The following is a 22,284-nucleotide window of genomic DNA, read 5'->3' on the forward strand; positions in this document are numbered from 1 at the left end:
AATTGGTTATCATCAAGTCTATCATTAACAATCACGGGTTTGGTCTTTGATTCATCAAGGTAAGCATATTTCAAATTTGGGGGGAGGGGTTTTAAAGTAGGAGCTTGTACCTCACTTTCCTCCTTTGGAGTTTCATTGAGAATTTGCTCCATCTCCATTAGACATTCCATTCTCATAGCATATTCAACTTGTTCCTCATTTTCTTCAACCTCATCACATTCGAACTCCATGATGGGTTCCTCTTGCTCTTGAACTTGTAAAATATCTTCTAGGATGGATTGCTCATCTTCTATGGGTTGACATGCTTCCACAAGGATGTTATGCACCAATACGGATTGTGCATGAGTAAGTTCTTTGTTAGCTAGAGCGGCCTCAAAAAGATCCACCTCCAATTCCCAATACATATTTTTAGCCTCACTTGCTTCCAAGGCTTCCAATGCTTGCATGGGATCTTTGAAGAAAGGTATACTTAAGTGGTCCTCTACAAAACAATCTATAAAGTCCATCTTGTAAAATATCGAACAACTTGAAAATAATTAGAACAAACCTTGAGGAGTTTTACTTCCCCAAGGCAAAGAAAGACACAACTAATAACAATGTAAGAAAATCTAAATCAAGCTAACACCGTCCCCGGCAACGGCGCCATTTTTGATCGGTCCGTTTCGTGTTCACAATTAAATAAGTGTGGTCGTTGGGTCACGTCCGAATCAAAACACAAATTATAGCTTCACAAACAACTCTACAATTAGTAAAGAGGCAAGTAAAGGTCGGATCCCAAGGGACGGGTATTGAGATGAGATTTCTATTGAAACTAGTGGTGTCTTAGGGGTGTCACAATTTGGGTTGATGTAGAAGGTCACTAAACTAAAATAGCAATGGAAATAAACAAGCAAGATGAATTAAAAGGGTTGTAAACAATTGATAAAAAGCACTAGGGTGTCATGGGGTCATAGGGGAATCATGGGAATTGATCATGTACAAACATGTTCTCAAATTATAAGCAAGCAATTATTGTTGTGATGGATTGAGTTGGGTTATATCTTACAATCCTAGGAAAGTTTGGGTCCCGGAGCCGAATCGATTAGATTGTACAACACCTACAAGTCGACTTAATCTTCCCTACTCAACAACATGCATGGTCTAATGAGACTCGAGTTGGTTTATGTCTTACAAGTCTCATTGAAAAGATAGGTGATGGGTAAAAAATACAAGGATTCATAGGCTCGCATTTCATCAAACATAACATGTGCGTGAGTTGAGATCAAAACAAGCAAGCAAATAAATCATGAAAGCATATTAATTTAAGCATGAATCATTCCCCATGTTGGTTTCCCCTAATCACCCATTAACCCTAGCTAGGTCACTACTCACTCATTATCATGTTGATCATGCTGTTGGGGTTGGTGTCCTTAACAGTTAGTGCAAGGACTTATAAACCTCTAAAAGGATCAAAGGGCATACTTTTGGTATTATTATCAGTTGATCCACGTTTATCAATAACGGTTGGCTTGCTAGATAAGTTTGACGTTATTGTCATACAGATGGCGGTGATCAACTGGTCCCTAAAAGTCACACCTATAGGATACGTTTGAGAGATGTGACGGTATGAAAATACAGTCATGTAGATGCCAAATTTGACTAACCAGTTAGTCTGAGTTATTTGACTAATATTTAGTCAAAATGTGATGTTGAGATATGTTATTTAATACGGATTAAATAATAATGGGCTAAGGCGAATTAACCAGTTAATTCGTAAATTGAATATAAGCGTCTTATATTTAATTAAATGTATATTGAATATAATTATACAATATCGTCTTTGTCGGACATGTATTAATATTTCAACTAACCCGTATTATTAGTTGATGTTTTAATAGCCGATAACCGATGACGATTTATAATAAAAACCGCGTCATATACATTTTAGCGAATGGGGTCGGTTCAATCGGATCACGAGTTAAATGAGGAGAAAGTGGAAAGCCCACTCCCTCCTCTCATGACCCGCGGACCGAGGCAACAAAAGGAGAGGCTCCCTCTCCTTTTGACAGAGCGATTTTCATTTACAGAAAAACTAGGGTTTTGGAGATTAAGCTTTCTCTGAAACCGAGATCTCACATCTCGAGAAAAACTCACATCAAGTTCTCCCAATATTGCAAGGCAATCGGAGAACACGTTCTAGCACAAGGGCATTTCTCGGACAAGTCTTGGGTGCAACAATTAGGAGGGAATCTCGTTTGATTTCTGTTCTTTACGCCGCACTATAAGGACCCGAGGTTGATTCTAATTCCTTATCGTTTCTATATTGTATTTATGTTTTATGACAATATTCGCATGTTAAATTTACGTTATAGTCCTAAATTTAAAGGGTAGTATACGGATATTAACCCACAAGTGGTATCAGAGCGAGGCCACGTAAATTTTCATTGTGTTTTTTTCATAAATCGATTTGAAACGATTTTGTTTTTGTCATAAAAACCGTGCGGCAGCCTCTCGGCAGATTTTTTCCTTGTTTTGCACTCGGCTGTTTTTGAAATTTTGTGTCTTGGGAACCGTGTCCAGTTTACACGGTTGCACTTGTTGTTGTTTTGTCTCGAAAACCGTGCCGTTTCATGCTTTACTACTGCTTTTTGTTTCAATTTTCATATTGTTCTTTTGCATATTGTTATTTTATACGGAGATTATAAAAATATGTCAAGTTTTGTCAATTGTTAAATTGTTTTGATGCGTTTTTTATCAAAATTGCTATTGATTTCGTCTCGACAATCTGTTTTCACGAGGGTTTTGGAATTTTCAGCCATGTTTACATTCGATCGAGCGTATTTCTACTCGATCGAGTGCTATTTCTGTCTTGTTTTTGCTCGATCGAGTCCCTGTTGTACTCGATCGACCCCCTTTCAAAACCCCTCGTTTCGATCGAGTTGTCCTCGTACTCGATCGAGTTGATTTGTCGATAAAGGTACTCGATCGACCACCAATTTAGTCGATCGAGCACTTTCTGTTTGGCAACCCTCTCGATCGACTTGCAGTTCAGTCGATCGAACCCTTTTGTTCCTCGATCGAGCACTTATGTCCCTGGATCGAGGGATTTTGTTTTGGCAGCTTTGAAAATTTATTCTTTTTGCTTTAAATTTTCTTTTGGCCTTATTATGTACTTTATACGGATATTGTACACTCGCTATGATTGTGAAACGGTTCACACACGTACCATTTAGTTATTTTAAAGCATATTTAAAGTAACGGACTGTATTAGATTAAAATTAAATTGATAGAAGCAGTTTTATCACATGAATTTTAATCATTAAAAGGTGGTTTGGATAAATTTAACATAATTACGGAATTATGTCACGAATGAATTTGTTTTTAGTTGATGCATTTTTATTTATCGTTTATCTTGAATGCCGTGAATGCCTTTTTATTACGTATTTAATTTTTGCAAACGGTTGTAACTTAGTGTGGCCTTAGTAGAACGTGTTACCGTAATGATGGAACACGGTCTTGGTTGTATTTTGAGATCTCGTATCTCCGTTTTGGATTTTTCACTTGTAATTACAGTTTTTAATTAGAATGTAAATAGGTTTATATTTTGTAATTTTAAATTGTAATTTTTTGAGAAGACCAAAGATGGAGACCGGATGCTCACTCCCGCTACTTGGATCAAGATGGAACATCAAGACAAGCTTCTCGGGTCCAACGGTGGATTCCAAAGTTGTTTTATGTTTTATTTTACTAGGATAGGCCACACTAGGAAATTTTATATTACGTATTGCATTCATTTATTTATTTTTCGCAACGATAATATGCATCATATTCCGCCTAAAAACCAAACCACCTAATCATTGCATGAAAACTGACACATATAGAGGTCACGAGTTAGTTTTCATTGACATTCTCATGTCACACGTTTTAAAGCCATCATCCAAATAAATTCATTCACGACAGACGCTAGTTATTCGTTCACTTAAAATGAATTATAATTTTGTTGATGGGATCTTCCTCGTATAAACCAAAATTGAGAACGGTCTTTATAGGTCAAACTCCAATGAGTCCCTTCTTCGTCGGTAGGCATAATATGACCCCTTCTACGTCGGGTAAGTTGGAACTGATTGACCTATTTTATCTCAACACTATGGTCACTCGTACGATCCTGTGACTGTGGTGGACTATAGATAGGATTTACGGAAATCTATCGACCAAGAGTTCTTAGGGAAGAATTAGCTAAACAGTTGGCTTATCAATTTACAGAAATTGAGTCTTGGGATCACTTGTAAGGGGAGATCAATTATGCAAGTGCATTGAGTCTACATGTTAAAATGAATTTTAAATAGACTTAAATCACCTCGATGAGTTGCTTATTTCGTTTTGTTTTTCCTTTCTTTTTCAGTGTAGATCACGTTCTTTAAACTGCAAATAACAAATGGCTGGTCACTTGAACGACCCAATGCCTAGTGCCACATTGGACCGTGAGTCCTGGCTTCGGATCTTCATGAATCAGATGAATCAGTCAACTCGACTGAAGAATGATGGATCAAACTTCATGGATCGGGAGGCAAAGATTACGGAATGCCCCACCGTGAAGGGAAGCTCGATTTTGCTTGAGCCCATGCCGTCACATCCAGGCCCCACGGCTGGAGTAAACGAGATCGACAAGTATAACGATTTCGCCTTGGAAGCGGGTGCGATTAAAAACGTACTCATTTTTGCAATGGAACCCAATTTGCAGAAACGCTTCATAGCCCAAGGTGCAAACAAGATTTTCACCACGCTCACCAAGGAATTCTCGAAAGCACCGAGAATCGTGACCTATGAGCATACCACTCGCTTCTTTGATGCGAGACTCCAGAAGGGCCAACCGGTTAGCCCACACATTCTCAGCATGATTGAGAATGTCGAGAAACCGGAGACCTTTAATCGTAACATCGGCGAGAATATTGTTATCGACCGTATTCTTCACTCACTCCACGATGGTTATTCGCCATTCAGAGCGAATTACTATATGAATGATTTGAAGAAAACTCCCCATGAATTGCACTCCCTCCTCGTACAGACCGAGAAGGACATGAAGTTCAGTGGGAGCTCGAAACAGGATGTTCTCGTTGTGTCAAACAAAGGGAAAGGTAAGGGCAAAGCTCCGCAAACCTAACAAAGAGGTAAGGCGAAGTTCAAGAAGTCGGGTTCAGGTAAGAGTGGTCCTGGTGAGGCGAGCAACTCATCAGGCATGACAAAGAGCAAGAGTGAAAACATGGAATGCCATCATTGCCACAAGACTGGGCATTGGAGACGCACATGTCCTGTTTATCATGAGGACTTAAAGGCAGGTCGTGTTAAACCCGTTGGTATGTCTTCTCTCTCTTCTACTTTTATTCACATGATTGAGATTAACCACGCAAGTTACGGAACTTGGGTACTTGATACTGGTTGTGGTTCTCATCTGTGTAATCATGTGCGGGGCTCGAAACATCGAACCCCTCGTAAAGGGTGAGGTGGACTGCGTGTCGGGAATGGAGCAAGAGTAGCCGCCATCTCCAAGGGGACATATGTGATCCAACTTCCTAGCGGATTTGAGTTATCATTATATGATTGCTATTATGTTCCTAGTCTTTCGAAAAACATTATTTCTGTTTCTGCACTTGACAAACTTGGTTTTTCATTTGTAATAGAAAATAATTCTTGCATTTTCTCATTACACGATATGATTTACGGCAAGGCAGTTTCCATGAACGGAATTTATGTTTTAGATCAGACCACGGAAATATTACACGTAATGAATAAAAAGTTAAAGGTTGGTGACAAAGATCAAACATATCTATGGCACTGCCGTATGGGACACATTAATGAGAAACGCGTAAAACAGCTCATCAAACATGGAGCTATCTCGGCCTTTGATTTTCAATCATTTGGCACGTGTGAATCATGTCTCATCGGTAAGATGACTCGGATTTCCTTCAAAGGTGTTGGAATGCGCGCTGCTGACCTATTAGGGCTCATACACACGGATGTATGTGGCCCTATGTCAATCACCGCACGAGAAGGCTATAGGTATTTCATCACTTTCACGGACGATTTGAGTAGATATGGCTATGTCTACTTAATGAAGCACAAAAGTGAATCCTTTGAGAAATTCAAGGAATACCAAAATAGGGTACAGAACCTATTGGGTAGAAAGATAAAAACACTGCGTTCGGATCGTGGTGGCGAGTATCTTTCTCACGAGTTTGATCAACACCTAAAGGACTGTGGGATTGCCCTACGATTAACTCCACCGGAACACCTCAATTGAATGGTGTGTGTCCGAACGGAGAAATCGAACACTACTTGATATGGTTCGATCCATGATGAGTCACACGGTTTTACCTGATTCATTATGGGGTTATGCTCTTTTGTCAGCCGCTCTAATACTTAACCGAAGTCCGTCTAAAGCTGTTGACAAGACTCCATATGAACTATGGAAGGGAACGGTCCCTAACTTGTCCTTTATACGGGTTTGGGGCTGCGAGGCTTATGTCAAGTGGAGACCTGAAGATAAGCTCGGCCCGCGATCGGTCAAGACATACTTTATAGGTTATCCTAAAGGAACACGTGGTCATTACTTCTATTCGCCAACCGAACAACGCGTTTTTGTTGCGGCTAGTGCGACATTCTTAGAGAAGGAATTTCTCGAGAATGCAAAGAGTGATAGAACCTTCGACCCGTCGGAGATTCCAGAACCAAATACCGAGCAACTATTGGAGGAACCTATTCCTTCTGCAATGTTAACATTCCCGAGGAACCTAGGAGGTCGGGAAGAGTCTCTATTCCTCCGGACAGATACATTGGTATGGTCGAGGAACATGACATAGATGACGTTCTACTCTTAATGAGTAGTGAACCCGCAACCTATAAAGGTGCCATGACCGATTCGACTCAAAGCTATGGCTTGAGGCCATGCAATCCGAGATGGACTCCATGTATGAGAACAACGTGTGGGATCTTGTTGACTTACCCGCTAAGGTTCGTCCCCTTCAATGCAAATGGCTTTACAAGATAAAGCATTATGTGGAAGGTCAGCAAGATATCTACAAAGCACGACTAGTTGCTAAAGGTTTCACCCAAGTGCCAGGTTTGCACTACGATGAGATTTTTGCACCCGTAGTCATGCTTCGTTCCATTCGGATTATCTTAGCGATCGCCGCTTTTCATGACTATGAAATTTGGCAAATGGACGTGAAAACCGCCTTCTTAAACGGCTTTTTGGAGGAAGAGTTGTACACGGTACAACCCGAAGGTTTCATTGATCCAGTACATCCTAAGAAAGTGTGCAAACTTAAGCGTTCCATTTATGGACTTAAGCAAGCATCAAGGAGTTGGAATCATCGCTTCGACCAAGTGATAAAAGAAAATGGATTTACTCGATCGGTCGAGGAACCATGTCTATATATCAAGTCGAGTGGGAGCAAGATTGTCTTCCTAATATTGTATGTTGACGACATACTCCCGATTGGGAATGACATACCTCTCTTAACTTCGGTGAAAGTATGGTTGAAAAACCATTTCCGGATGAAAGATCTGGGAGAGGCACAAAGAATTCTAGGCATCCGTATCTATCGAGATAGATCACGACGGATGTTATCTCTCGATCAGAGTCTTACATAGACAAAGTCCTAGAGAGATTCAAGATGACTAACTCCAAGAAGGGGTTCCTTCCTATGGCTCCAGGGGTGCATTTGAGCCGTCTCGTGCACCAGAGACACCGGAAGAGAAAGAGCGCATGACACGGATTCCTTATGCTTCGGCTATAGGATCAATCATGTATGCCATGATATGCACACGTCCGGACGTGGCATATGCATTGAGTATGACAAGTCGATTCCAACAAAGATCCGGGTGAACCACATTTTGGTGTCAAGAACATTCTTAAGTACCTACGGAGGACTAAAGATTGGGCATTGACTTATGGAGGCTCTCAAACGCTATGCGCAACCGGATTCTGCAGATGCTAGCTTCCAAACGGATCGAGATGACTCGAAATCTCAGTCTGGATTCGTTTTTACTCTTAATGGCGCGATCAGTCGGTGGAAGAGTTCGAAACAAACTATTACAAAGCAGATTCTACGACCGAGTCCGAGTACTATGCCGCAACGAAGCTACGAAGGAAGCGATATGGATGCGTCAATTCTTACATGGGCTATCCGTAGTGCCTAGTTCGAATGACCCGATCACCATCTATTGCGACAATAGTGGTGCCATCTTCCAAGCTAAGGAGCCAAAGTCTAGCAACAAGTCTAGACATGTACAACGGAAAGCTCATCTAATCCGGGATTACGTGGAGCAAAAGGAAGTAGTGATAGAAAAGATTGCTACTGACAATAACATAGCAGATCCTCTCACTAAAGCATTACGACAAGATAAGCATGAAGGGCACGTCAATTCCATGGGAATAAAACGTGTTCCTAAGTTGTAGTACTTTTTGATGGATCAGATTCATTCGCTTTTGTACTCTATACAACATCATCGTTTTGATATTTTATATATATTTTGTTTTTCATGTGGATTTGTACGACAAATTTTGAACACCACAAAGTGAACTGAACGAACATTATATTTTTCAGTCCTTAATTGCCCACATGAGCTGATAACTCGGCAATTATTTTGTGACGTTGGTTGATGGTGGGTTCAACGAGCCATAAGTCAACCGGTTGACTGACCAATCACAGAGGCGAGTTATACGGATATCTCGTAGGACACTATTGTGACATCGACGTGGAGTCCTAAATGTTTTATAACATTCGTTGCCCGGTCGTGGATAGGACTTCCATGGTGATCCTAAGAGTCGATTCTTTGACTATCGACTGTCTCTTGAGACTACGGCAGATTTTGGGTGACTTTGGTTTCTTTCTCACGGTCATCCGTAACAGGGGGCCAAGTAGATTTTTTCTGGGTCATTTCATGCTGTGCTTAGATCGGAAGGAGTCGAGTTGAAGGAAATATTCAGCTTTTATCAGGTACTCGATATTTCTCAGGGCCACTCGAGGAGTCAGAATCGAAATGCATGGCCATGCTCGGATACGGATTCGTTTTATCAGTTAAGTTACTCTCTAGTCGGGGAAACCACTCTAGATACAGATCGATTGTAAAATACGACCTTTGCGGATCCAGATCTGCAAATTGTTTTACATTGAGTGGGAGAAATTTTAAATGAATATGAGAATCGGTTATCGCACATACACTTGTACGGACAAGTGGGAGTTTGTTGGAGCTTGTGTCCTCCAGTTAGTGCGGATAACGTCATTGCACATGCACTTGTACGGACAAGTGGGAGCTTGTTGGGGTTGGTGTCATTAACAGTTAGTGCAAGGACTTATAAACCTCTAAAAGGATCAAAGGGCATACTTTTGGTATTATTATCAGTTGATCCACGTTTATCAATAACGGTTGGCTTGCTAGATAAGTTTGACGTTATTGTCATACAGATGGCGGTGATCAACTGGTCCCTAAAAGTCACACCTATAGGATACGTTTGAGAGATGTGACGGTATGAAAATACAGATCATGTAGATGCGAAATTTGACTAACCGAGTTAGTTCGAGTTATTTGACTAATATTTAGTCAAAATGTGATGTTGAGATATGTTATTTAATACGGATTAAATAATAATGGGCTAAGGTGAGTTAATTCGTAAATTGAATATAAGCGTCTTATATTTAATTAAATGTATATTGAATATAATTATACAATATCGTCTTTGTCGGACATGTATTAATATTTCAACTAACCCGTATTATTAGTTGATGTTTTAATAGCCGATAACCGATGACGATTTATAATAAAAACCGCGTCATATACATTTTAGCGAATGGGGTCGGTTCAATCGGATCACGAGTTAAATGAGGAGAAAGTGGAAAGCCCACTCCCTCCTCTCATGACCCGCGGACCGAGGCAACAAAAGGAGAGGCTCCCTCTCCTTTTGACAGAGCGATTTTCATTTACAGAAAAACTAGGGTTTTGGAGATTAAGCTTTCTCTGAAACCGAGATCTCACATCTCGAGAAAAACTCACATCAAGTTCTCCCAATATTGCAAGGCAATCGGAGAACACGTTCTAGCACAAGGGCATTTCTCGGACAAGTCTTGGGTGCAACAATTAGGAGGGAATCTCGTTTGATTTCTGTTCTTTACGCCGCACTATAAGGACCCGAGGTTGATTCTAATTCCTTATCGTTTCTATATTGTATTTATGTTTTATGACAATATTCGCATGTTAAATTTACGTTATAGTCCTAAATTTAAAGGGTAGTATACGGATATTAACCCACACATGCTAGCAAGGTTGTCAATCATACCAACAAAATGAAACATGATGAATAAATAAAAGTAATTAACAATAATTAAAAAGGGATTAACAGGATTATACCTACTAATGATTCCAATAATAAAGCAAAGATAAAAGAAGTACTTGATGCTTGATTGAGAGGTTGTCAATCTCCCAATAATAACCCAAATAATCTTCAATTACCCAAAATAAAGGATGAACAAAAGAGAGATTAAGGAAATAAAACTTGTATTAGAACTTGATTAATTGTTGATTACAAAACTAAAGAGAGATTTGATTTGTATTAACTACTCTAAGAATTGATAAGAAGAACATGCTCTTCTAATTAGACTAATGGGGTATTTATAGTGGAAATTAGGGGGATACATTAGGGTTAACTAAGGGCTAAACTAGTAATTGCACTTTTTAGATTGAGCAGGGAGGAGCCGGTATTTTTCGAAGGAAGGGCTTCTTTCTTTGTAGCTTGGAGAAGACGAAATTGTGTTGTACAGGAATCCGTGCGTTTTGAAGTCGGGACGGGCAGATTCTGGCGGTGGAACACGAGCGGCTTCAGGGGAATCCGGGCGGATTGTGGTGGTGGAAAACCCGAGCGTCTTGGGACGAAACCGCACGGATTGTGCATGTGGAGGACGGCCAGATTGTAGACAATCCGCACGGATTGTGCCTCAGCAACTTTTCTTCTTCTTTTCTTCCCTTTTCTTCATAAAATCATTGGGGATTTCCTTGGGGACTCAAGGATCCTTTCTCAACATTGCTCATCTACTATAATATGTACAAAGGCCTTCTAATCTTGTCTCTCCTTGATGCTTGGTCATTGGATTCGATCAATTTAGTCTCGTTTTGCCATGAAAATGCAAGATTCTTACTCCTTTCCTACCAAGGGATCAAAATCTCAAAGAATATGCAAAACAAAGAACTAAAGATAATAAATGACCCAAATATGCACTAAAAAGCATGGGAACAAGGCTAATTCGGGGGCTAAATATGCGCTAATTATGGTCACATCATACTCAACACCTTGAAAAAGTAGTCGAAAGCTTGCTCATTATCATGATAAAGGTCCTCAATAGATTTTTGCACTTGTTGTTCTCTATGATGGTCTTGGTTCATAGCATTACCAATATAAGGATTGAATATCGCTTCAAACTCATCATCCCAAAGACCGCAAACTTCGTCTACTTGATCACTAAAAATTTCTTGAGTTGATGGAGACAACTCTCCTTCTTTCTTGTCTTGTCCAATGAGGCCATCTTCTTCACTTGTCATGGGTGAGCTTTTCAAGTTCTCATTGTTGCAATTTCCTTGTTCTTTTGATGGAGCATCATCCACTTTCTTTTTCCATTGAAATTCCAACTTTTTCCTATCATCCTTCCGGCTATAGTGATCAACCATAAAACATGGCTCATGCAATCGGGGAGCTCTCATGGTCTTATCAAGATTGAAAGTGATGGTTTCATCTCCCACTTCAAGGGTGAGTTCTCCATACTTCACATCGATCACCGCTCCCGCGGTGTGCAAGAAAGGTCTTCCTAAGATAATAGGAATGTTGGAGTCTTCTTCCATGTCAACAATAACGAAATCCACCGGGATGAAGAATTTTTCAATTCTCACGGGAACATCTTCCCATACCCCTAAAGGTGTCTTTGTTGATCTATCCGCCATTTGAAGCGTGATGTTGGTACATTTGAGTTCTCCCATTCCTAGCCTCTTGCTAACCGAATATGGCATGACACTAACACTTGCCCCAAGGTCACATAAAGCTTTGTTGATTGTAGTGTCACCAATAGTGCATGGAATGGAGAAACTTCCCGGATCCTTGAGTTTTGGAGGTGAACTCCCTTGAAGGATGGCACTACTCACCTTAGTGAAGGCAAGCTTCCGGATTGATTTCTTCTTCGTAAGGATGTCCTTCATGTACTTTGCATAGGCCGGAACGTGATTGATCAATTCCGTGAAAGGAATCGAGACTTCTAAATTCTTCACAATTTCCATGAATTTTCCAAGTTGGTCATCAAACTTAGGCTTAGCTTGACAACTCGGGAATGAAAGTCTAATCACAATGGGCTCCTTCTCTTTGGCCTTTTCTTCACTTTTCTTTGAAACTTCTTGATTGGTGGGTTCTTCTTCCTTAGAGTTTTGCACAACTCTTTCCTTGTCACTAGCTTCCACAACTTCATCCTCAACTTGCTTCTTTGGCCCTTCATATCTCGTACCACTCCTCAAGTGAATGACACTAACCGTTTCATGTCTTGGGGGATTACTTTGAGGTGGTAATTTCCCCTTTTGTCTTTGAGAGCTTGAAGATGCTAGTTGGGTCATTTGAGTTTCCAACATTTTTGTGTGGGCTAGGATGTTGTTGATGGTGATGTCTTTTACTTGGCTATCTTTTTGCATTTGAGTGAAAAATTCTTGTTGATTCTTTTGCATTTGGAGGACCGCTTTTTGAACATCAAAACCTTGGTCATTTTGTTGATTGTATGGAGTTTGATTTTGATAACCTTGGTTTTGGTTGTAAAAGGGTCTTTGATTTTGGTTTCTCATGGGAGGTGGGGTGTATGTTGGTTGAGGGTTTTGAACATTTTGGCTTTTGTATGAGAGATTTGGATGAAATTTGGTGTTTTCATTGTAATAGTTGGAATAAGGGGTACCACTTTTGTATGCTTGAAAAGCATTCACTTGCTCATTTGTTCCCCTACATTCACTTTGGTCATGTCCCAAAGTTCCACAATTCTCACATATCCCACTTGGGATTGATGAAGATGCCACCATGGCATTAACATGATGCTTTGGTGATTTTGAGGCTTCTTCAAGCTTAGCCATAGCCTTCTCAAACTTCAAGTTGATGGTATCAATATGAGCACTAAGTTGAGCACCCAATTGAGTAATAGAGTCCACTTCATGCTTTCCTCCTCTAGTAGCCTTGCGAGGTCTAGTATATTGTGAATTATGGACCGCCATTTCCTCAATCTTATTCCAAGTTTGATTATCGTCAACTTCGGTGAACATACCATTTGATCCCATGTTGAGAATATTTCTTTAGTCTTCATAAAGACCATTCCAAAATTGTTGTACCAAGAACCACTCGCTAAGTCCATGATGAGGACATGAGCGACAAATTCCATTGAATCGCTCCCAAGCTTCATACAATGATTCTTCGTCCATTTGCTTAAAACCCGTAATTTGAGCTCTTATCATGTTAGTCTTTTCCGGAGGGTAGAATTTTTTGTAGAAAGCTAGAGCCAACTTCTTCTAGGAGTCAATTCCAAGAGTAGCCTTATCAAGGCTCTTCAACCATTGTTTCGCGGTACCAATTAGAGAAAAATGAAATAAGACCCATCGAATTTGGTCTTGAGTCACTCCGGTTTGTGAAATCGCATCACAATAGTCACAAAAAGTCTCCATGTGGGAATGAGGGTCTTCACTAGGCATCCCCCCAAATTGGCTTCTTTCGACTAATTGGATAAATGCGGATTTTGCAATGAAATTTCCGGTTAAGTGTTGTGGTGTGGGAGTTCCATTGGGTAGGTTCTCCTCGGTTGGTACGGAATGTGATGAAAACTTAGGCATTGTGGGGTGATTGTGTGGTTGATTTTGTGTTGGGTTCTCCTCACCTTCTCTTGCAAAAGGGTTGATGAACTCAATAGTATTTGGTTGAATATCTACAACCTCACCAATACCTCTCAAAGTATTTCTAGCAAGTCTTCTATTGGTTGTCAAAGTCCTTTCAATTTCGTGATCAATGGGTAACAAGTTACCTTGTGATCTTCTAGACATGCAAAATATCAAACAACTCGAAAACAATTAGAACAAACCTTGAGGAGTTTTATTTCCCCAAGGCAAAGAAAGACACAACTAATAAGAATCAAAGGAAATCAAATCAAGTTAACACCGTCCCCGGCAACGACGCCATTTTTGGTCGAGTCCGCTTTGAGCTTAGATTTCGGTTACTTGTCGTTAGGAGCACCTAGACCAAAAAAATATTTATAACTTCACAAACAACTCTACTACTAGTAAAGAGGCAAGTAAAGGTCGGATCCGAAGGGACGGGTATTGATGTAGGATTTTCGATTGCAAGTAGTGGTGTCTAGGGGTGTCACAATTTGGGTTAAGATAAGAAGATCACTAAACTAAATAACAATAAAAGTAAACAAGCAAGATGACTAAAATGAAATGTAAACAATTGATTAAAAGCACTAGGGTGTCATGGGTTCATAGGGGATTCATGGAAATTGATCACACAAATATATTCTCAAATTATAAGCAAGCAATTATTGTTGTGATAGGATCGAGTTGGTTTATATCTTACAATCCTAGGAAGGTTTGGGTCCTGGAGCCGAATCGATTAGATTGTACAACACCTACAAGTCGACTTAATCCTCCCTACTCAACTATATGTATGGTCTAATGAGATTCGAGTTCGTTTATGTCTTACAAGTCTCATTGAAAAGGTAAGTGATGGGTAAAAAAAATGCAAGGATTCATAGGCTCGCATTTCATCAAACATAACATGTGCATAAGTTGAGATCACAACAAGCAAGCAAATAAATTATGAAAACATATTAAATTAAGTATGAATCATCCCCCATGTTGATTTCCCCTATTTCCCTATTAACCCTAGTTAAGGAAACTACTCACTCATTATCAAGTTTAACATGTTAACAAGGTTGTCAATCATATTAACAAAGCAAAACATGATGAATAAATGAAGAAGATTAACAATAATTATAAAGGGATTAAGAGAATTATACCTAATGATGATTCCAAAATAATAATGCAAAGAATAATAGAAGTATTTGATGATTGATGGAAGGTTGTCAATCTCCCAAAAAACCCAAATAATCTTCAATTATCCAAAATAAAAGATGAACAATAGAGAAATTAAGGAAATGAGATTTGTATTAAGACTTGATTAGAAGTTGATTACAAGATTAAAGAGAGATTAGAATAATATAAACTACACTAAAGATTGATAAGAGGAGCATGATAATCTAATTAGACTAATGGGGTATTTATAGTGGGATTAGGTGCACAAATTAAGGTTACTAAGGGCTTAAATGACGATTAAGTCCTTGAGGAATCACTCCTCTAAAGAAAAGATGCGGGTCTCATTTTAGCTAGTCTTTCAAAAATATGCGCATCTCGAATGGAGAAGGAAGAGAACGTGTTTCTCTGGAGGACAATCCGAGCGTCCAAAGGGTCGGGACGAGCGGATTGTGTAGCTTCTTGACGAGCGGCCTGGTAGCTTGGACGAGCGGCCTGGGGTGCTTCTGGACGGGCGTTCCGATATGTGAGACGCTCGGACCTTGGTTTAGTCTTGCCATTTCTTCTTTTCTTCTTCCAACAATCCTCCGTGATTTTGTCGGGGATGCAAGGATCTTCTTCATCATTGCCCATCTACTACATTATGTACAAAGGCCTTCTAGTCTTGTCTTCTCTTTGATGCTTGGTCATTAGATTCGATCAATTTAGCCTTATTTTGCCATGAAAATGCAAGGTTTGCACTCCTCTACTACCAAGGAAACAAAACTCAAAGAATATGCAAAACAAAGGACTAAAGATAGTAAATGACCCAAATATGTACTAAAGAGCATAGGAACGAGGCTAAATCGGGGACTAAATATGCTCAAATATTGATCACATCACTCATCTTCATATTGCCAAAAAGTGAATGTAGACATAATAAACATATGAAATAGAATAAGTACAAGAAATAAAATTCCCAAGGAACCAAGATTCCTCAAGAAGAAGCACAACTAAAACTAGACAAGAGAACAATTCAAATACACAACACTGTCCCCGACAACGGCGCCATTTTTTATGAGAGTGTCGTTGGGGATCTCAATCAAACACATTAATAATTCTCAACAAACAACTAGTTAGTGGTTAAGTCGAGGTCGATCCATGGGACGGGGGGTACACAAATTGTTCAATCTAATTATGGTTGTGCTAGGGGTTGTCACAATTGTAATGGGTTGAAGATTCTAGTCTAATGAAAGCAATGGAGTAAAACAAGCAATTAAAGGAAGGATGTAAACAAATGACTAAAAGTGCTAGGATATCATGGGTTTATAAGAAAATCATGAGAGTTGATCATACAAACATGTTCTCAATTATAAGTAAGCAATTATTGTTGTGATGGGATCGAGTTAGTGTATATCTTACAATCTCTAAGAAGGTTTGGGTCCTGGAGCCGAATTGATTAGATTGTACAACACCTACAAGTCGACACTACTACAAATCCCTTCAAATGGTGACGCTTCCTCATCTACAGTTTTGCAAGCGTCGACCATATTTATAGACCGCGCAACCACTTATGACGGTCAAATGACTATACGAAACCGTATTAATGCTACATTATCTTTGAATATAATAACCTACCTATAACCGTCGCCCTCAAGTCTAACACGCCTCTTATCATTTTTCCGCCCAACTTTCTATCTCCTGCTTTCTCTCACCTTCACCACCTAAAAATATGCGGTCCGTTTTTCTTAAGACCATTCTTTTTTTTCTGAAATAAGACGGGTAACATGTCATTATTTTACAATAAAATGTTGTTATTTTTTGATAACATGTTATCATTATTGTTCACATCATTTTCAGGGTAAAAAATGACACTTCTAGTCATAATATTTTGTGAATTAATTGGTTACATTTTCTTAAAAAATGACAACATTTTATCCGTCTGACAAATAAGACCAAAAGTGTCTGTCTGAAACAAGAATTTGTGAAAAATATGAACATTAAAATTCCCTCATTTAAGTAAATTTCTTTATCGTTCACCTGTCATTTTGTTTCATATTAGAGTTTTAGCCACCATGCTCCTTATCACCGTTCTCCGCTATTCATCACCACCGGCCATTATGCACAAGAGCGGCCCCTACTTCCATTCTTCTTCATCACCTAAATTCAATTTGATTAGATAAAGGTATAACCCAAATCCTATACTTAAATTCAATCTAGTTTCTTATAGTTGCCGATTTAGTTTAAATTAGATATATTTACTTGTTTTAGAACAAATATGAATGTGTATTATGTTTAATAGTTGGTATTCGAAGGTCAAAGTGAAGATTATGCATTTTAGGGTTTTGGAAAAATAGGAACATAAAAAACAATCGTTCTCAATTGGTGGATAATGATTCAAAGCTATCATTTAAGCTCTTATGAATATTGTCTAATGTCATATAATACGGAGTAATTACTACTCTCTCCGTCCCAATCATTTGCCCACCTTTTTTATTCTTTGTGAGAAGTTTTGTAATCAAGGTTAAACAAATGACTAAGACGGAGGGAGTAATTTTTATGTGTTAATCTAAAGAGATTCAAGTTAAATTTGGAACAATTCTATGTCAGGAAATGGTTTATTATGAAAACGGGGTACCCAACGAAAAAGGAGAGCAATAAGAGGATGTTTATTGTACATCATGTACTCATGTAACCCGTTGAATGATGTAAGGTATTGAGGCTCATTTATTCTATCCACTGTAAGGCAATGCTTGATATACTAAGGTATTGCACTAATTGATTGTTCAAAGTGGCGTTTATTAGATGGTTTTTCTTATTAAATTTGTAAAGAGGTACATGAATTATAGCCTTCTGTATCAAATGATATTTCTTAATGACATTTCTAAGTAAGATGGACCTATCCCTATTTTCTGTGTTGCGAGTATCAGACATCTTTTTATTTGTATCATAGGACTGACTATATAGAGCTTTAACCCATTGTCAATAGATGAGTAGCAATCAAAATGAATTGTTGACATCTGACAGCATTACTATATAGATTTTGAATTAGACACGTGCTCATTTTGCTATTTCTTTTCTTGTGTGGTTAATCGAGCTTCCTGTCAAGATTCTTATAAGGTTAATCGAGCTTCCTGTCAGCCCTTGCTCTTATTATTGCTTGTTTATTATACACGGTCTGAAGAGCGTAAATTTTACCTTTTATATTTATTGTGAGAAGTTTTTTAAATTAAAGTTAAACAAATGATTAAATGGAGGAGTAACAGTTTTGAAGTGAGTTAAACAAGATAACTTGGACTTTGTTGAAGATTAGTATATCAGATCATTTTGAACATGGAGTAATTGTGGTTTCTTGTCTCACTGTTGGTTGATTAAAGAACTCGTGGAATGCGGCATTATTGTTTAACTGTCGACTACTTGAGTTATATTATACTGAAATTTAATGGTATTAGCTTTGGCAATATTCAAATGCTGCACACCCTACTTTTCTCTTGAAATTCAACCATAAATACCTCAACTGTCTCACTTGTACTACTGACAATTATCCTCCTCACTCTTCTGATCTAAGTTAATTTCTTTCTTTTCTTCGCTCAAGTACTTTTTGAGCTCTTGTTTCTTATCATAATAATTTCCTTTTCTCCACTCAATTTATTGTTAATTTTCGTCAACTTCCAGTTAGCTATGATTGTCCGCCTAATATCGTCCTTTTTTATGCCAACAAGACTCAAGATGATGATGATGTTGTTTCCACTACTTCAGGTTATTTCTTATCTTAGTTTATGCTCTACTTTTACATACCTTAATTTCTTCAAATATTTACTCCTCGTCACATTCATTTGTTTAGCTTCGATTAGTATACCCCTCACAAAGAATAAAAAACTCGAAACAAATGATTTGAGACATTACCTACCCAAAGACGGCTTCATTTGATCACTAACATAATCAAATGCGAACAATATAAAGGGGATGTACAAAGTACATTATAGCGGCAACATGCTTTTGATGTCTGCTGCTTGATAATTCCAATACTTAATCTTGCTTTGAGTGTGTGATATCAATGACAGAATGAGGTCACTACAACATACTTACTGATCGCGACTGATATCCAACATACTTACTGATCACGACTGATATTCCTGCTATCTATCAAATTTATGACTGTTCCTGCCAAAATTGTATTTCATAATCTGATTTGAGCTTTTTTAACACTTAGTTGAAACTTAAAATTGCGCAACTTGCTCAGTGTTATATATAGGGGAAACCCAACTTAAGAGCATTGTTTTTTTGTATTATCAAATGACCCACCTTATTGTCAGAATTGCTGGCTCATTATCTAAATTAACCATGTTCACTATTTGCTTATCTAGAGGCAAGTTTTCATTGTCTTTGAAGATACAGGCTAATTTAACCTTACAATTAAGATCTCAGAATTAGTTCACATAATAGTTGTTATTCACCCTTAAACATTTATGTGGATGTTTGGATTACAGGGTGTTTGAGCACGTTGATATTGCTTAAGTTTTCGTTTTTTGAGTTACCTTCCTCCCTGAATGACTTGCAGAGGGCAAAGGAATAATACTAAATCATATGACAAAGATAATGGAGGCAGTCGGAGTCATCTGACTTGTTTTGCGGACAATTAAGTAAATGAGAGCCGTCACCCGCAGGGCAATGTTAGCACAGAGTACTTTGAACCTGTACGACTTTATAATTTGTGCAATTTCAGAATGCACTGCTATCAATCATTAGTGTTTGTGTCGTGCATTCTTATCGTAGAGTAGTTTTTGTCCTTAGCAAAAATCTAGAGACAATTTTAAAGTGTTCCTCATGATATTGATATTTACATTGTCTTACAGGTTTCAAACTATGAAGTTGGTCATGCACGGTTCTGAACCTGGGCCGTGGTTACTTTGAGACTACCAAGAGATGTCTAAGGAAACTTGTGAACGATGAATTTTCAAGAGAAGTTATTTCGCGTAGACAAGTGTTGTATTTGTGTTTTTATTAATTCGTAGTTTGTAAAGACTTATAAGTAAACATTGTTGTAGACATTATCTTGTCATATTGAAGTTGGAATATTGTACCAGTGTTAATGCAATAAGAAGTGCTTGAAATTTAATTAGAATATTAATACGAGTATCTTTTATGTTTCAAGATATTTGTATATTTGTATATGTTTATTTTATTAATATTCATTAATAAATTTTTTATTACTGTGAGCTGATTAAACTTGAATATTGATGGCGCCAGATATATTATGACATAAAAAGCGACAAGATAAATGGGTCCCACATTTTTATCTGTCGTAACCGTTGACTCTAAAAAGTGTCAGAATTTAAAGGAAAGACGCATAAAAGCGTCGATATCAGTGACACAAAAAAGCGTCAGTAATTACTGACGGCCCAAAAACTGACGCTTACCAAAAGCGTCGATAATGAAACTAGTGACGCTTTTAAGCGTCGAGAATCGACTCTAAAAGCGTCGAAAACGAAAGGTGTAGTGCGACTTAGTCCTTCCTACTCAACTATATGCATGGTCTAATGAGACTCGAGTTGGTTTATGTCTTACAAGTCTCATCGAAAAGGTAAGTGATGGGTAAAAAATGTAAGGATTCATAGGCTCACATTTCATCAAACATAACATGTGCATAAGTTGAAATCACAACAAGCAAGCAAATTAATTATGTGAACATATTAGATTAAGCATGAATCAATCCCCATGTTGGTTTCCTCTAATTACCCATTAATCCTAGCTAAGAGACTACTCACTCATTATCAAGTTTAACATGCTAACAAGGTTGTCAATCATATTAACAAGGCAAAACATGATGAACAAGTAAGAAAGATTAACAATAATTAAAACAAGGATTAAGAGAATTATACCTATGGAGATTCCAAAATAATAATGCATAGAACAATAGAAGTACTTGATGATTGATGGAACGTTGTCAATCTCCCAATAAACCCAAATGATCTTCTAATTACCCAATAATAAACTTGAATTACTCAATAATAAACTTGAACAATAATTAAGGAAAGATTAATGTGTAGTTTTGTGGAAATTAAAGATTAAAGAGTAATCTATTCTAATCTACTCCTAATGAAAGCTTAACATAATCTAAAGAAGGATTGATTTATGAGTCGTTTGGTTGTATATAGGAATTTTCATTGCCTAGGAAGTGATAAATCACATGATTTTAGAATTCGTGTGAATTAGAAAATCTTGTTTGGTTGCATATAGGAATTGGAATTCAAGAACCTAGGGGGATAGGTAAGCAACTTCCTCCATTATGGAGGAATTAGAATTCATGGGAAGTTCCAATTCATGTGAATTGAGGTAACCAAACAAGTCACTCATTTTGCAATTCACATGAATTGTACTTCCTGTGTTTTTTAGTGGGTAACCAAACAACCCCTTAATCTAATGAAAACTTGATGGTTTGATTATTACAAATGGGGTATATATAGTAGTACATCATTAGGTTAAGCAAGGGTAAATTAGTAAATAACAATGCTAATTGTTGAGTAGGGAAATGCTCCTCTCAAAGAAAGATGCGAGTCTCCTTTTTGCTAGTCTTCAAGAAATATGCGCGGATCGTGGATCACGTAGCAAGGAAAAGCTTCCTGTCCAACAATACGCTCGTCCCGTGCTGAACATGACCATCCTGAGCCTCAACCCCAGCGGGTTGAAATTGACCCGAGCGGGTTAAGCAGTGTCCCGCTCCAGATAAGCTTGACCCGCGCGGGTTGAGCAGTTGTTCCCTTTTTTTTTGCTTTTAAGCCTAAGATGCCTCTATATAGTCTTTATTTCTACTTCCTTGGTCATCATTCTTGCCTCCTCTTCATACTTAGTCCATCAAATATCGTCAACAAGCTTCCAAATATTCATGAAAGACGGGAATTTCCGCCTTATTATCTCCTTTCCTATAAAACATATAAAATGCACTAGGAAGGCAAAATAGAAAGCATTTGACGGATAAAATGGTCACGAAATGTTATAAAAGTATGCAAAATAGGTTCAATTAGGGGACTAAATGTGCGCAAATAATGTTCACATCACTAAGTCTCCCTCTTTGATGTTTCTTGGCTTAACCCTTTTGTTGAAGGCTCGTTTAATGCGTGCCTGATATGTTTGCAGATTGTGTAATGCACGCAATCTTCGTTCATCCAGGAGGATGAGTTCTTCATATCTATCCTTCTTCCAATCGGCTTCTGGGATTTGACTTTCGAGTAGAATACG

At 38.3% G+C, this 22,284-nt stretch overlaps 1 long non-coding RNA gene and 1 other non-coding gene across 4 annotated transcripts; both read left to right on the forward strand.

The window, feature by feature from the left end:
• The first annotated feature begins 13,393 nt into the window (after positions 1 to 13,393).
• On the forward strand, positions 13,394 to 13,500 carry LOC141597779 (small nucleolar RNA R71). Its single transcript, XR_012522995.1, has one exon. It is a non-coding gene; the product is annotated as a small nucleolar RNA R71 (small nucleolar RNA).
• A 3,547-nt stretch (positions 13,501 to 17,047) lies between these two features.
• On the forward strand, positions 17,048 to 20,184 carry LOC141596905 (uncharacterized). Of its 3 annotated transcripts, XR_012522634.1 has the most exons (5): positions 17,061 to 17,230; positions 17,656 to 17,811; positions 18,721 to 18,804; positions 19,607 to 19,742; positions 19,902 to 20,184. It is a non-coding gene; the product is annotated as an uncharacterized LOC141596905 (long non-coding RNA). The 3 variants fall into 3 exon arrangements; XR_012522635.1 differs by having other exon boundaries at positions 17,048 to 17,230; positions 17,656 to 18,804; positions 19,607 to 19,718; XR_012522633.1 differs by having other exon boundaries at positions 17,051 to 17,230; positions 17,656 to 18,804.
• Positions 20,185 to 22,284: the final 2,100 nt, after the last annotated feature.

The sequence above is a fragment of the Silene latifolia genome, chromosome 8, assembly GCF_048544455.1.
Source record: "Silene latifolia isolate original U9 population chromosome 8, ASM4854445v1, whole genome shotgun sequence".
Classification (NCBI taxonomy): domain Eukaryota; kingdom Viridiplantae; phylum Streptophyta; class Magnoliopsida; order Caryophyllales; family Caryophyllaceae; genus Silene; species Silene latifolia.